The sequence below is a fragment of the Camponotus vicinus genome, unplaced genomic scaffold (assembly GCF_025532165.1).
Source record: "Camponotus vicinus isolate PSW18456_S1 unplaced genomic scaffold, iyCamVici1.0 SCAF_1, whole genome shotgun sequence".
NCBI lineage: Eukaryota > Metazoa > Arthropoda > Insecta > Hymenoptera > Formicidae > Camponotus > Camponotus vicinus.
The window spans coordinates 19,761,604-19,779,465 of NW_028141945.1; the positions used below are offsets into that span (position 1 = coordinate 19,761,604).

Below are 17,862 nucleotides of genomic sequence, written 5' to 3' on the forward strand. Positions count from 1 at the left end.
CCGAATGCTTATTGTTAGTGTTTCGTCGAAACTGAGAGCTTCCAAGGCGGCTAGCAGCGTCAACAATCTCGCTTGGTTACATATGGATAGATGAAATTGAAACGTTCAAATGCTTGAAAAGTCACCGACGTGGACATGGGTCCCTCGATTGTGACAGATCTATTTTATCGTCGCTTTGGGATATCCATTCCTTCTATCTTTTCCAGCTTCTTGAAATAAGACAAGACGGCAATAACGAAAGGTATGATTTTTTTATGGTAAATCGAAACTTTTTAGGAAAAAATATTATATGTAAAATTATCATGATACATGTGCTGAAATAAATATTAATTAATAAATGAATCAACAGTTTTAAAAGCATAAACATAATTAGTTTTATAATTAAAGTCGCACATCTCTTCTTGTACGAAGCAATTTATCTAGCTTTGAAAAAATAAAAGAAATCGTAGGTGTGTTAAAAAGATGAGCGAGAGAATTTTTGTTTTTATTAGATAATTTTATGATTAAAAATTCATTAATTACACAGGCCCACAAAAAAAAAAGTACCCTGTGCTGGCGATCTGACTAGGCTAGTCTTATGTATTTTGGCCCGCTGAATTCGAATCTGACGTCAGAATTGCTCCATCACGTCACAGTTTTTTTAAATCTCAAAAATAGACGAAAATTTCGTAAAAATCGACATTCTAGGGTAATAAGACTGCGCTTCTTAAAGAAAAAATTACCAAAATCATATTTTAATGTATTTTCAGCCATTATAAATCCAAATCCGACCTAGAATATAAACGTTGTGCTCAATTTTTTTTTGTGCTTATTTTTTATTTTTTTTATTTTTTCAGGTTGTAACACCTAAAATTTACTGCAAACAGATTCTATTTATCAAGATGCGAAGATATTAAGATAGGTTTTTACCTCCAGATAGCACAATCTTTTTTTTCATGTACCTCTAGCGCTTTAAAGACATGAAAAGAGGTTTGTGACCTATATAAAGAAATTTCTGCATCTTATACAAACTCAACAGCTAGAAGCTGTAAGTTTCGAAAAAGTTTTTCTCAAAATTTGGACTTGGAGAATATAAGATTAATTCTTTCCAATATAAGATTTATGAATGAACTAAAATCAAATATGGAATACGGAAGATTGCTACTTTTTCATGACAAATGTTAATGGAATCGATGGTATGATTGGTGTGACAAATCGGATTTGGATTTATAATGCCAGAAAATACATGGAAATATGATTACGGTAACTTTTCCCTCAAGAAGCGCAGTCTTACTACCCTAGAATGTCGATTTTTACGAAATTTTCGTCTTTCTCTTTTGAGATTTAAAAAAAACTGTGACGTGATGGAGCAATTCTGACGTCAGATTCGAATTCAGCGGGCCAAAATACATAAGACTAGCCTAGTCAGATCGCCAGCATAGGGTACTTTTTTTTTTTTGTGGGCCTGCGTTATATAAGTTTCATCGTTCGTTTCTGCATAATGTGAAATAGAAAACACATGACAGAAATTACATATTTTTTAATGAAATTTTATAAAAAATTTTGAATGTAGGAAAAATTATAAAAATTAAAAATGTTAACTTTAGTAAAATTATAAGTTACAAAATAAAAATTACAAATATAAAAATGTGCAAAAGTGAATATCAAAATTCAAAAAAATACGATTAAAAAAAGTTTACTCTTTACTACGAGTCGAAACGTTGTCGCCTGTACATTAGCCAAACAAACGGTTCGTTTAAGGGATTATCTAGTGGTTCCGAGACACTTGTATACACGACTTTATAGCGTAGTTTTAAGCTCCACCCGTTTTACATGGATACTTTTAACTCTACATGTAGCCCGCGTCATGTAAATACCTTTTAGGAAAGTAACGCGTCACGCGCGGCTCGTATCGCCGCGATATCCGCTTTCGCAGCGCCAAACCTTTTTAAATGGGATGTAAATCTCGCGCTTTGTACGACATCCATAATATACAAAACGGATGAAACAACAACATACGAGCGGAATACAGTCTAATTAAAAAATTGAAATTATTAAAACTTAATGTCGACAATTCAGAAAAGAGCATCCTTAGCAAAAAAATAATTAATAAATAATTGTTTGATTGCAATTAATATCAAAATTCCAATTATTAAAAGAGAGTCGATGTATCGAAAATGAAGAGCTCGTAACGAAAAATAAATATATCTCGACATTTTCCGCCGTAGAAAGAAATGATCTCAAATTGGTCAAAGAATCCGTGAGATGAAAAGTGGCTCTCTACGGTCCAGGGTACCGTGTATAAAGGAGAGTTATTAACTCTCAAGGAGAGAAGAGCAAAGACAGAGAGAGAGGGAGAGAGAAAGAGATAGATAGCGAGTGGCTATATTCGCTTTGCTACGTATTTCGCTATCGTAGAGAATGTAATAAGCCGCCTGCTTCCTGCTTCCATTGCATCCGCGACGGAATGCATTCGATCCTCGAAACAGCACTTTCTGGCAAGTTATAAGCCGTGACGCATAAACGATCTACAATATTATCCACGCTCATAAAGGAGAGACATTATAACGACTACAAGATGTTGATATTTCGCGAGCACATAATAAATTTTATATATTAGTATAGTATAACACACAATTATTTTTTTAAATAATTATAATTTAATATCGATTGTATTAAAAGAGATCGATTTGCTCATATATTCAACAAACGGATTAGTAAAAAAATACCATTTTCTTTCCAACCTCATAAATTCTGCCTATTTTACGCATCCTTTTACGCAGCTTTCATAAAATTTATGTTTGCATTAATATTCATTATATCATAATGGTCTCGTTTAAAAGGGTTGAAAGGGTCTCGTTTCTAGCAAACGCTTTTATACTCCGAAACATACGGCGTATATTAATTACCTGATAAAAAATGACTACCGTGCAAGAGAAATGTTCCTTTAACGTGTATCTCTGTGGCTGTGTTACTTTATGAAACTACGTTCGCAATATTTTATATTATTGATTTTCGTAGAATAATAGTCAAAAAATGTAAAATGATGTAACATGTAAAAAAAGATCTCACATACACAAAAATAATACGAAAAAACACTCTTGTCCCTCTCCTTTTCTCTCTCTCTCTCTCTCTCTCTCTCTCTCTCTCTCACGTTCTCTAATTTATCTTGTTTCTAACAAACACATTTATTCTCACATAACGCATTATTCACTATACTAATTATTTCGACATTGTTTGCAACCGGAGAACACCATGTTGTGCAATGTGTGTTAATTAATTGTAGCAGGGTTTGATCGGGTTTGACCAAACAGACCCGGTGGTTGCGATCGAAACGCAATAACGCACCCGCGAAACCGTATGCCACAACGCGATACTCTTTCCGCGTAAGATCCGATATCCATTTACGAATTGTTGGCATAAATAAAATTATTCATCGCGGTGATGTTTCGAAATTTATATTTGCCGAATTATACGTCATAGAAAATATTTCCAGATATATCTGAAAATAATTTTGGAAAGAGTCGAGTCTCAATATTTTATCGAATCTAAAAACTCTACGTGACATCTAGTTTATTGCGACCCCATTAATTTTGAATATGTAAGAAATGTACGAAGAGTGTACCGAATAAAACGAAAAAAATTGTAATAAAATATTTTCATAAAATAAAATGAAGTAAAGTAGTTTGAAATTGCAAGTGTCAAATAAAATAAAATGAAATAAAATAATTTGATATTTCTTGGATAAGATTAAAGATTTCATTCATCATCTTCATGACGCATCTAAAATGCAAATTTACAAAATTATTTGTTCAAATATTCGTCAATGCTCGTTGTACATTCGTATCGTCTTATGTTTATCGATTTATTACGAGGACAATTTCGTGCGCGTCCTTTCAGTATATATTGATTATATGGTTAAGAGTAATTAGCGTTAATTGAACGGAGAGAGAGAGGGAGATGCGGGGGATCATCCCAGTTACCGAGTCTGAACGAACGATCGTTTAACAGCCAATTAAATTTCTCACTAGGTTCTGCCAACGCTGTTGTTTGCCATTGTCTCGCGATTATCAACTATTCCACAACCCTATCCAGTAGTCAAATTGGGCGAAGTCGGGTGAGTGTGACTAAAAAGTTATTATAAATAAATTATAAGCGAACATGTGTGAGATCATTGTAAGCAATATATTCTTTACCTTCTTCATCTCAATAATCCTTTCTCAAGGTAAAGAATATATTTCTTTCTTTTTTTTATTCTTTGACTTATTTTTACTGATTATATTTTTCAGAGAATTAAAATTAAAAGAAAAACTCAGAAAATTTAAGATTAAAATTAAAATTTATAAATTCTCTGTTTTGATTATTTTTTAAAATCATTATATAAATCCGTTCTCTTAATCAATAATTAAAAAAGATAACTTTATGATTCGACTAGATATATCACGAAATGATAAAATTATATTATGTTAAGAAGAATAACGTTTGTATTTCCTTCCAGACAGCTGAGAAAAGTACGATAAAATATTTGACGTGTGGAATAAAGATCCTACTTGAAAAATCAAACTTTTTGAATATTTTTTTAATTAAAACATTTTAAAAATGCAAATTTTCTTTATTATCGATAATCTTATTTTTCTCAAAAGAATATATTTCTTTTCTTTTTATATTCTTTGACTTATTTTTATTAATTTTTTTTTCTGAAAATTTAAAATTAAAATAAAAATTTTCTCTCTCTTTCTCTCTTGATTACTAATTTATAATTCGAAAAAAAGAATAACTTTATTATCCAACTATAGATATATCTTAAGTGATATCACACATGTTACTTTACAAAGGTTCAACATTTCTTTTTAGGATGCTATAAAAGTAAAATATTTGAAGCATGGGAGATGAAATTCCTATTTGAATAATCAAACATCAATTATTTAAAAAATGTACATTTCCTTTATTCGAGACGAATGTATACACCGGGTTCTATTCGCGCTAATCGCGTTTAGTCACCGAGGAGTCTTTTGAACCCGTCAATGAAGAAAATCCTCGCTGCGCCGAACGTATTTTCATCAAAGCGCTCGTTTCCGATGAAATCTCCGCGTTTTCTTCACCGCGCGAGTTCATCTGGCATACAAAAGCATCTTCTTCTCTTATCTCTCCGTCTTTTCTCGTTCTCCATTCCGTCGAATACCTACCTCCTTTTGTCGTTGCTTGCGCTCGGTTCCACCTTCCAAATCCTCTTTTGTTCCTCTTTTGCTTCCTTTATCGTCGCGATATAAATCTCGATTCGATTTCACGATTGGAACGCATAAGAACGTGTACGAAGATGTGAATTTAGCGAGGCTGCGACGATTCGCGCACGCGTGTCAAGCAGTCGTGAGGTAAAAGCTTCAATCTCGAATATACCCCATGCACCTGTTGAGCTCATTAACAGAGCGAATTTACGTCTACTCGTCAACCGTATTTTTCCGCCGTAAATTCACCGGGGATCGAATACCACGGCGAGAAACGGAAATTACAGTCCTCGAAATTGCGACGAGAAACGACAACTTCCGCCTCTCGACAATATTCGTCGAGAGAAAGATTGACTCGGAGTTAAAAATGGGGTGCGAAGAATTGAAAAGTAATCTAGAGACAGAATAGACGAATAAATAGCAATTAACGAAATTCGATGAAAAAAGCGAGATTCCGTTAAAGTGAAAAAATATCTCGTTACAGACCCGATGTAGCTCTTTCGATTTAATTAACACGCGACGCGTGAAAACTCCATATGAGAGCCCTCGTTTCGAGCAAAGTATCGCGTTGCACCGCGTGAATCCGTTGAAATATGCAACGCGCATCGACGCGTGAGACGAGTATTCGTGTTTTGATCAACCAGAAATTAGAATTTTAATTTCCGTGACGCGCATCGCCGATATATCCGCGGTGTCACACATCGATCGTGCTTCTCTTGTACTATGGATTTCTCGAAAGGGAGAGGAAACTGTAGAGAGATGTGTACGGCCTGCAAGAGAGAAGCAGGTACATATTTATTAAATAATAAACTTTTGAATTATTTTTTAAATAACTTTTTTCATTCAAATTTATAGCAAAATATTTTAGTAGCATTCTTGTGTACGATATTGAGAAGAAAGTTACTGAGAAAAAATCGATTTCGAAAATTGATACACAGTATTAAAATACTGTCTCGATGAGCTCTAGACCCTGCGCGTCATTTATTCATCGAGAGCGTCGAAAGTGGGTCAAATTATGAGCGCGGGATGGAAGTTTATTTTAAGGGCGCTCGATCGATGCGATCCGGGTGGAAAGAACCGAAATGTCGTAATCGAGCCGACGTTTCTACTGACTCGTGCAAATCAACGATTGAATTATTCATCGCCGTTGCCCTGCTCAAAACGTCATTCGTTGTTTCATCAACCCTTGTTTTACTTTCCGTTCGATCGCATCGCAGATCGATAAGTCGATAATCCTATCCACCGATCAGTTTATGATACACAGAATATGATATACCCATCGATGCCCGTTTTATACAGGATTCACGAGGCACATATGCAGAAAAAAAACTCGATATCGTTGATATAGATTAATTTTTTAGTTTTTATCGAGATATTAATCCACGTGACTGGGTGAAATAACCGATCGTAATAAAATGACATTAATTTGAAAAAAAAAATACAGGAACGCTAAAACACAATTCACTCGAGTACTGCTGGTTATTAAACATTCGAATCGATGTTCAAGCTCTTGCCCGAGCGTTGAACTAAACAATAAATTCACAACAAACTGTCATGTTTTGCGACAGATAAATAACTCAGCACATTGTACACTAGAGAAATCACGAAAGAAAACAAAGCGGTAACGTTAGAGCTTGAGTCAACGATGGAAATCCCTATTTATAGCGAACATTCTGCACACACGTCCGCCGGATATCCCTCGCAAGAGTCTCGTGACAGGACGTGTCATAAAACATGCGGTTGATCCCCCCGATAGATGCAAAATCGATAGTTGTCTATCCTATTGCATCGTATTGCAAGAACAGACAGCTCTTTCACGATATCATCGCGAATCTTAATTTTTTTCTCCTTATTTAGTTCAGAAGCGTCTCTCAATGAGAAGCAAAACTGGGTTGAATCATTTTGTGATACATTAAAAAAAGGGAAATTAAAAAATCAGAATTAATAGATTAAAAAATCAAAGCTACAAGTTTAAAAATTAAAAAATTTGAAATTATTAGTATTTTACATTTATTTGTCCAGTTATTAATTTTCATTCCGTTCAAGAAAATATACTAAATGTTCAAGAAAATATATGAAAGGTGTGTTTTCATTAAAAGACAATTTTCTAAAAAGACAATTATACATACTTACATGGATATAGTTGGATGCCAAACGGAAAATCTCGGACGATTTGGTGAATTAAATAATCAATTGTCGTATTTTTCGATTTTCGATTTTCCTTTGCCTGTCCTCTTTCGCGACATAGAAAGCAATGCTAAATTGGAACACGCTCGATAGCTTGACATAATTAAAATGCAACTAAAGCCGATTTTCGTTACAGCATCCAATCTATATTCTCATCGCTTTCTCTCTTCCGATCTTGTTTAAAAAGAAAATTGACCGAGTCGAAAGCGATTCTCGCTAGAGACGAGCAAGTGTAACGTGGCAATCATTGCGTTTAATTCACGCTCGATTACACGCAAATGCGCATGAAAGAAGGACGATTAAGATATCTCAATATATTTTCATATCTTCTCGAGTCTCCTTTTCTAGGCATTAAACGGGAAAAAAACATTGAGATTGTTGCGGCTATTCTGTTGCTTAATGATCAGAGATTAATCTTCAACATCAATTTTTCCTCGATGAAAGTTCAATTGGGTGCTACATAACTAGATGATAAAAACATGATTTAAAAAACGGTCTGGCTTTCGATTAATTTGAAACAAAATTATAATGTTGATTGGTAAAATTGTTTTTACAAGAAATCGGATTCTTCCAACGAGCAGAAACTGAGCAGAACTTTGAAATAATTCATTTCTTCATCAACGGAAAGGTCGAGGATGTTATACGATATCCCCTAGATGGTCTATAAATTGGGATTACAAAGATCAAGCTTGGTGTCGTGTGGGTATTGTAACTCGCGCGAATATCTCGGGATGTTAATCCTGAAATCCGCGAGACATTAGTCTCTCTCTCTAAGGTTTAACTGTAGCTTAGCAACTTGTGAATTATGCGATAAATATACGTTTGTCTTTTATAAGGTCTCAATTATTTAACAAATTTGTTTACATATCGCAAGTTTTAAAAAACTGAATACGAAAGCATATAAAAGTTTGAAAGATTACATATATATATATATATATATATATATATATATATATATATATATTTACAATTAGATATTTTTTTTAACGTGTTTCTTTGTAAAGAGTATTTTAAGAATTAAAAAAGACTTTAAGGGAAGATTTTGCAAACTGATGCATTTTGATTGCGACAAGAAGTCGACAAGAAATAACGACGCAAAGTATCTGAATATTATCAACTGCGTGCAGTTGATTTCCTCTCTCGAATCCCTTTCGCACCCCCGAACAACCACAAATTCCTGGTTATTTCGCGATAGCATCGATTTTCCATTTCTTTCGCTTCGCTTCCGGAAAAGGAGTCACGTCGTTATTACATAATAATATCGTTTATCAATATAAGCGTGATCGATATTTATCGTTGTAGCATGTGTAGAGGATGTTTCGAATTTTTCGCACATATTCTTTGCATATTTTTATTTCCACGGATTCCTTAGATCTCTGAATTTTCTCTCGGAACAAAGATTTGGTTAGATCTTTTTCCGAAATATTTTTCTACAATAAATATTTTAATATTTTATTTTTAATATTTTTTAAATGTTCGAATAAATTATAATTACATATTTAATTAATATATTTAACAATTAAATCAACGCAATTTGATAACGAGTTGCAATAATAATATTAATAATCAAATTAATAATGTCCTTATGCAGCTATTATGGCTCACGCGGATTGAAATTTTATTAAAATGAAATAATTATGCGAATATCGCGAGACTGATAAATATATCGTTATGATTGACGAGATGTTCCATTACCGCGATATTTATCGGTCCCAGTTTCAATATTTCGTTGCGAAAGAAAAGCAAATGTATGGAAAGTGCATTTGAGAAGAAAAACACGAGGTATATTACGCGCATATTTTTCATTTCTATCGGATTTTTTCCGTTTTTCCTCGCTTTTTCTTTTTTTTAAAGCCGATTTTACAAAGGTGTTCTCGCTTCGATCACAACCAGCTTCGATCTCTAATTACTTCGTTCTCTTTCCGACGATATTCTGTTTATTCCAGAGGATGGAGAAGGTCCGTCTGGCACATAAAAACGTTTGCGAGCGACAACAAAAAGGGACGATGCAAATATACAAATGCACGAATGGGAGAAGCGGATATTTCTCGCTCGCGGTATTGAAAAATTGAGTGCTCCGGCGCAAAGCTTGGGAAGGTGGGTCATTCTTTTGTTGCCCCCCTCCCTCTCCCCTCTCTCTCTCTCTCTCTCCGACGAGGATTTGGGGTCCATACATTTTCCATATATTTTTGATTTTAGCTCTCTGTTCTCTTGGTCGAAAAGTCGTGTGAAAAATATTGACCGTGCTCGACCGGAAATACAATCCCGCATAAAATATACGATAGTATATTTATCGTTAGAATAAAAGTGATGTACGAAATTTTTTTGTCGCCTTTCAAGTTTCGGTAATAAAATCTACGTTGCATGTAATTAATTTACACTGAAAAATAAGATTATGTTAGCATATTTTTAGAATGACTTGAAGAATTTAGAGAGAATTTATGCTCATTTAGGGGAGGGAGAGAATCAAAGAGTGCGTAATAGTTTTCATACTATTTGCATTTTGTACTGTTGTTGCGAGGCTCCTGTTCCGCCCGTTTATGTTTTGATGTCATTTAAATTCAATTTCCTCCTTTCGATCGGAAAACTAGTGAAAATGTAAACTAATATTGCGGCGACAAGGTACTCGTTCGGTTCGACCGGAATATATTAAATATGGCAAAATTTATCGTGTTGCGATACTACACTGCTGTTTCCTTCGCCTCAGCATTCGAGATGCAAGATACATATAGTTACGTGTTTTATCACTCGTTTGTCGTCGAATGTAGGTTACATTGCGATTCCAGACAAAAGCGAAAGCAAAAAGACTGAGCAAGAAAGAGCGATTCGAAAGAATACCGTATTTCTGTGCGTGATGCGCGATAGCAAGAGGAATTTACGACCGTAAAATGCAAAATCATCGCTTCCCACGGGCATTTTAGATGAAATACAAATCAACTCGTCGAAAACAAGCACATCTTCGCAAAGTGATTTTGATATATCCGCTAGAGAAAACACCTCGAAGGTTGAATTCGCGCGAAGGAAAATCTTAAAGATTTGGGGTAATGGAAGAAAAATGTTACGTGAGAAAATGTTATTCGACATACGACCCTATTTAAAATATCATCCAATTTTATTTCTACACTGAGAAAAAAAATTGTTAATTTGACACTAAATATTTTCAACTAATAATTATTATTTTAAATACTTTAATACTTTCTTTGAAAAAATAATAATTTGTTGAAAATATTTAGTTAAATTTACAATTTTTTTTCTCAGTGTGCATTATTCTTCTCCTTCTTTTTATATTATCTATAATTGTTGGAAAAAAATTATCTGATGAAATTGTGGTATGAATATCATTGACATTAATAAATTACATTAACCGGATGAACACAGTATCATGACTCGAAATATGTATGATAACGTATCTGACGTTTTGTAAATGTTTATTCGCTAAACTGCACGTCTCGCAAACACGGAAAAGTTATTGTAGTTTCAGAGTTATAGTTTGTGTGCGAGAACTCGAGGTCGATACAGAGGGATTAAATCTAACTCTCCCTTTCTCGGCTACTCTGGCTTCGAGAAGCATTCTCGATCCTAGTATCCGAGAGCCCGTTGGCCATTCTCTCTCCTCTCGTCGTCGCAATCCACGCACGTTTCTAATATCCTGCAGCGTCAAAAAGCGATAAGGGATCATGTTTCTATAAACATTTCTCACCTATTGATTTTTCCGCCAATATTACATTTTACAGAGAGAATTGCATTAGATGCCCTTTGTTCTTCTTGTCCCGATCTTTAGCAAGATTCCCGCAAAGTCCTGTAATTGACTCGAAATTGAAGAACTTTCTTGCCTCCTTCGTTTCTTACTCTTGTTACTTAACACTCGCTCTTAATCCATTGAAGAGAATTTTTTAGCATAAAGCTCGAATATACAGTGTATCGTGGGAATTGCCTGTCAATGGACACATGGTATTATTTTTGGCAAAATATTTAATCGGTGAAAGAATAACGAGATATTCAAACAACAAATCACTAAAAATCAAAGCAAATTAAGCGAATTTTTTAAATTGAGCTCGCAGCCAAAAACAATTAACGAAACATCATTCGCGTTCAGTTTGCAGAAATTTAACAAAGTGCTATGAAAATAATTAATTTGATCTTAATATATACAATTTCATTTGTATGCACACACACATAATATCTTATGTCGCAGATTATCTATAATTTGAGAAATACGATCTGTTATGTAATTAATTATAAAGTTGAAATTAATTAAATTTAATTTAATTTAAAAATATTATTGTTGTGATATTTTAATATCTGTCAAGAAACTATGCTTGGTCCGAATAGGACGAGAAAACGAGCAATAAAATGCTATATATAAATGATTTATTTAAAAAGCCGTTTAAAAATTCGTTATGGACCATTGCTCGTGGCAATTCAATATAAATCCAGAACGATCGTCATGCAAACAACGGATCGGTTATTAAAAAAATCTATTTTTAGTACGTAACTGACAAATTGGCTGAATTGGACAGTTTTTTACCTGAAACGATGGTCACATACTTCCCTCTCTATGTATACCGTGTTTAATTTGATCGACTGATGGAAATTGAGAAAGATCGATTATGACGGCGTAAAAATCCACAAAACAATCACATCAAGTCATTGCAGCGTTCATGATAAATACGAAGAATATTTAAAATTATTTTCACGTACATCTGTCATCCTAAAAATTATTAAATTCACTTTAGACCGGCTATATAATTCACGACAGAGCGAATTTTATTTATAAATCTACGCACCGTGTATGATAAAAAACATTTGCACACATACATATATATAGGATGCGTATATCATAATAAATCAAAATACACCCGGTGCATGAAATCATAAATGGAATTCAGTTGTGAATCCTATCGCGAATTATGGATCGTGTAATAAAGCGAGGGCTTTAGCGTAATTAATACTCTAACCGATCCGATTATTCCGAAGCGAATCTTTCTTTTCTTTCTTTCTTTTTTTTTCGACATTTTTTCCCCGACAAAATCACAAAGAAGCTCTCTCTTGCACCCGGCTAAAAGGTCAAAGGTTAGTAGTGCACTGTTAATACTTTGCGCGCAATTAAGTGGCTATTAATTGGGCGGGACGATTTGACCCACTTAATCCAGTTTTATTCCTCACCCCTTCGCTTCATCCCTGCTTCACCCTCACGACGACTCGCGCAGGGACCCGACATGAACAATGTCGGGTGAACTGGTTTACTTTCCGCGAAAATTTGTTCCACCGCCGATAATAAACCAACCGCCCTCAATGAAATCAATGCAATTAAAGTGACATGGAGCGATAAAAGCAAAAAGCGGTATTTGATTTTCGCGATATTCGTCCGGTTAAATTCGCGCCACGAATCATCGATGATCTCTTTTGACGGTTTGACCCGGCAAATCCGAATTATTTCTCGCTACGAGACGATAAATCGAACGATTAAATCTCACTGACCCGGCCTATCCCGACCAAAACGCGCCGGGGCGGAAATTGAAAGGGTTTTACAAAATGCTTTACGAACGGAAGGCGGGTTGAATCGCGAAATTTCGTGATTGCCCTCGTAGACGGTGTAATTAAAACTTATTTATCGGTTCGTGTGAAAGTTATCGCGGAAAATCGATAACAAGAGAAATGATAAAATCGAACAGTATTCATATATGTATTCTTGACTCGTAAAAAGACGAAATGTAGATTAGAAATTAAGATGGAGGTAAAACGCGATATTATTATTATCACATCGTTTTTAGAACTCTTGGAAAGGCTATTTCATCCGCGAGATAATTTTCGAGGCGATAATGTCTATTGTCATCGCTCTATTGTGAATGCCTCCAAATGTTCTCTCGAGCGATTGATCTTTGGAAGAAGAATTGCAGGCAAAGAAGCAAAGTCCCACGACGTTTTGCATTAGGACAATGCATCCTGCGCGACAGTTTTCGACTTCTCCTTGGAAAAACACTTGAGTGCTTCCGCAACTTAACTGTACTCCATAGACTGCTGACCTTTTGTCGCCGAAAGGCAAGCTCTTTCCTCCTCGTACATTGAAAAAAAAATTCTGGGTAAATCTATGAGATGCATTTAGTAATGCATTTTTTGAAATATTTAGTTTTTATCATCAAGTATGATAATAATAACAAAATATTTAGTAATAGTTATAAACATTTTCCAAAAATAGTTATAAATATTTTACGTTTAATTGAGTTCACTAAATATTAAAAATAATTAAATAATTTCGTCTTAAGCACCTATACGTTTAGTTGAAACTATTTCACCACAGCGGTGGGTAATATTTATCAAGTTTGGATTATTATAATCAAGCCTTTTTTTCAGTGTAGAACCGAAGAATCGTCCCCCGAAAGGACATTATTTTGCGGCGATCGATAACATCCAGAGCGACGTAACCGAATCCCCCGAAGTAGAAAACTTGCGGTTGTGCTTCCGCAAGAGTGTGGAGGGATTTTGCGAGGAATCCATTTTCGGAGGAGACAACCGGAATCGCCGCATGTTTGGAAAATGGCGAAAATCGAGATATATAGAGAGTACTTGACAAATAATAAAAAAAATTTTATAGAAGTGCTCTACTGAGAAAAGTGAAGACACGGCAAAATTTTTGATAGAAATACTCTCGATAATAATAATAATTATTATTTTGACAATCTTGACAAGAAAGCAGGGAAGCAACAGATTTTGATTCCAAATTTTGAAATACTCGGTACATACGATAAATACCTAGTCTCGCGCTTTGACACGTGACGGAATTAGATTCGACATTTGTTTAACTTTCGATTCGATTCGCGGTTTAGGTCGCGAGCTTGGATGGTTCTCAATTAGCAGGAAACTCACGCACGACGTGATGTACGCACCGATATTGCATTTGCGTTTCCCGATTCCGGATTTCCGAGAGGCATGCTTCCTCGTTTCCCGACCTATAATTGCCGCCATTAAAAGATTGCCGAGGCAGAGAATACACAATTTCAACGCGTAATCCGAATGTCGCCAGCGAGATATTGTCGCTGGTTATGTTTACAAATTTGTAATTTTTGCACTCTCTTTCTCTGGTAAAGTAAAAAGATAAATATAAAATAATATAAAATAATATGAAATAAAAATATAAAATATAAATTAAAAATACAAATTAATAAAAAATAAAATTTAAATATAAATAAATATAATAAATATATTAAATATAGTAAAAGTATATAAAGTAAATTAATAAACAACGTTTCTTTTCATAATAAATATGAAAACAAATTGTATGTATTTTTATATAAATGTATGTATGTGACATGATACAAATATCATATATATTATCGCAGCATAAATATAATTCATATACAGCGTAAAATTAGACTAATTTCGCGCAAAATCCTTTGATAAACTCGCAAAAAAATTTTTTTTATTAAAAATCAAAAACCTTTTCTTTTGCGCTTCTTTAATTTTCTCGGTGTTAAATATCCTTATTAATATTACCGTATGCGAAATATGCCGGAAGGGCAAAGAGTCGCTTGGTGCCAAAAGTCAGTTTTCATTTTTTCCGCTGGCGCAACATTAATGTAATACCGCTTCTCAGCGTCTGGTCGACGCTTTTCAAAGGCGACCGTAGCAACCGTAAGGGAATTTTGTTGTGAGATAAAAAGCGAAAAATAACGGCCACCGTCGCGCTAAGTAAGCTTGACCGCTCTGCCCCAACGTGTGGCTTTAAAGTTTTCTCCAGCTGAACTCCAGCCACCCCAATCGACTTTCGATGGGGGATAACAAAGCGAAATCTCGATCGATTATGGTGATCGGGGTCACTTAACGAGAGTTTCATCTATGTGATAATGAACGTTAGAAACAAAATGAAGCGAATCTGTACTTAATCAAGAATGAAATGAACCAAGAACCCACCCATTAACATTTTGTGTGTATCATGCGATATAAAATTTTTTTTTTCAATGAAAATCGAATACTCGACACGTAAAATATTTAAAAGGGCACGTCAAAAATGCAAAATAGCATCTCGGTGTTGCGAGATAAAAATTCTCGATGGAATTTCAGATAAACGTTGCAAATAACAATAACGATTCTAGAAACGCACGAGCATGGAAACTATAAATTCGCTCGTTACATTGCGTTATTACTATCAAAATAATAATAATTGTTTATTATTTTCCAATTTGTCTCTCGGGTTTACTCGGTGATTTTCCAATCTTCAGCATTGGACGATGCCATTATTATTATTATTATTATTGTTATTATTATTACAACTACAATAATATCTATGAGCGTATCGTTAAATGCCACCTAATTCTATATTGCTATGTGATGAATATCAATTGCGTTATCGCAATTGATGTTGAATTATGAATTCTGAAATCAAATTTTGCGCGAACGAATATTATGATCGCAAATATGTACTGGTGTCGGAAAATTTCGGTTCGATTTCTTCCCACGCTTTTCGTTTCTCCGCTTTTCTTATCACCTAGGGTGTTGTGTTTTCCAGTCATTATTGTTACCGTTGATTGCGTAGTTTCGAATGAAAGGGATGCTGTGCGTTTCCTATACTACGTCTATGTATAATGAGTATCTTTTGTCCGCGTCTAGTTCCACACGCGGCCTGTCCGCTATTGTTCCGCAGTTTTCGCGATTAAAGTTTAAATTGTTCGCGAACTGGACGGCGATGGATGGGCTTGATGGAAATGGAACGTTTGTGATTATACACGCAGAAGGTTCAAATCAAATATTTGATGGACATCGTAACTTTTGGCCGAATTCGCCGAGCGGTTGCAAAACGAAAATCGCTCCATGTTACACTCGCCCTTCCCTCTCCCCTTTCCCTCCGTTGCATGTTGCAAATTACTGTTCAGTAAAATTGAAACTCTAACATGGAAATGTACTGTGGAGCTGGAATAATAACTTTACGCGATATTTCTGGAGAATTTCGGATTCGTACCTTTGTTATTTGCATCAAGAGTTTAATATAAAAAAATAAAATGCTACATTACATGTTATTATATTAAAAAAAATAATTAAATATCTTCAGCGCGAAACATTTGGCGTATTTTTGTTAATTAATTCTTTTAAATCATTTATAACTACTTATTTGTCGATATATTTTATAGAGTCTTCCCTCAAACTTCTTTTTTATTAAGAAAAAATATTACATTCTTATAAATCTATTTTTCCTTTTTTAAATCGATATATCCCAGGATTCAATATTTTCTTCCGCAATTCCAATTTCGTTGAACAACAGTGCGCGTTGCGCAATACCAAGGAGGGATAATTCGAACGATTCGGGATGAATCGTGATAGCTTTCCTAGAAACTTAACCGAGAACCACCCTCCACCCCCACCGGGATCGATTCGTTCTCGTTAGCGCGTCAGTCAACCAACGACGTCGATTATAATGGGGTATCGGTTTAAAGATACCGGACGTCACTAAAGCACATTGAACTTTCATTAAACTTACGCGTCGACGGGGAAACGCGGCGTACAATTACGTAAAGTCGTCGAAAAAGGAAAATTTGATGTAATCCGGTACTCTCTTTTTCCCTCTCTCTCTCTCTCTCTCTCTCTCTCTCTCTTTCTTCCAATATTTCTGCTTCCCTATAAAGCAGTAAATTACAAGTCGCTCTAGATATTTATTCAGCGTATGCTATAATTTTGACTTTGTTTAGACATTGTTATTCAAGTAATACCGGGAATGGATTTACAAGAAATATTACAGTCTTTTCCATGGATTACAGAGATTCGCGCTCTTGAAATATAATATTTAAACAGATAAAAATGCTTAACATTCTGACGTTTTATCCGAGCTATAATTTTTTGGATAATTTAAAAAAATATATAATCGCGCTTTTAATGATTATCTAATCGAATTGTCAATTTGTATAGGGTATTTTACTTTTTGACATTTGACGCGTTTCGCTTTTTCCAAAATTATAACTTTGCAGTATTCAGATGCAGAGTGACTCTCAATGCATAGGTTGCTTTGATCCATTAGTATATTGAATTCAGGCAAGATGTGCGTTTTTTGAAATATGTCATTCAAATATCGAACAATATTTTTCAAGTGCTACATACGTCGTAAAAATCGATCCGGTTCAAGATCTCTCTTTCTTTCTATGTTTATCTCTCTTTCTCTTTCTCAATCTCAGACTCAATCGAAACTCTGATCTGCTAATAAACATTCTGTACAGCTCGTTTTTATCTGTTGTTAAATTGTCATGAGACATCATCAGTGAGAACGCCAATATAACTCTCAGTTCGGCTTATCTGAAGCGGTGGTTTCTTAAATACCTATATATATATATATATATATATATATATATATATATATATATATACACACACACACACACATATATATATAAACAAGATTTTGTTTAAAACATATTTAAAACCATATCTATGTATCAGATCTTCTCAATCGGTAACAATCGGGAAATAATAAAACACGAAAATCATT

General features: G+C 34.5%; 1 protein-coding gene across 12 annotated transcripts in view; it reads left to right on the forward strand.

The window, feature by feature from the left end:
• Tpst (tyrosylprotein sulfotransferase) overlaps nucleotides 1-17,862 on the forward strand; it is a 375,255-nt gene that overhangs the window by 258,338 nt on the left and 99,055 nt on the right. For 11 of the 12 annotated variants that reach the window (XM_083078154.1, XM_083078156.1, XM_083078149.1 and 8 more), the window contains one exon: nucleotides 4,011-4,096. The exons of the other annotated variant lie outside the window; for it this stretch is intronic. The gene's annotated coding sequence lies outside the window, so the exon portion shown is untranslated. The remainder of the gene's footprint in view (nucleotides 1-4,010; nucleotides 4,097-17,862) is intronic. 12 annotated transcript variants of the gene reach the window in all.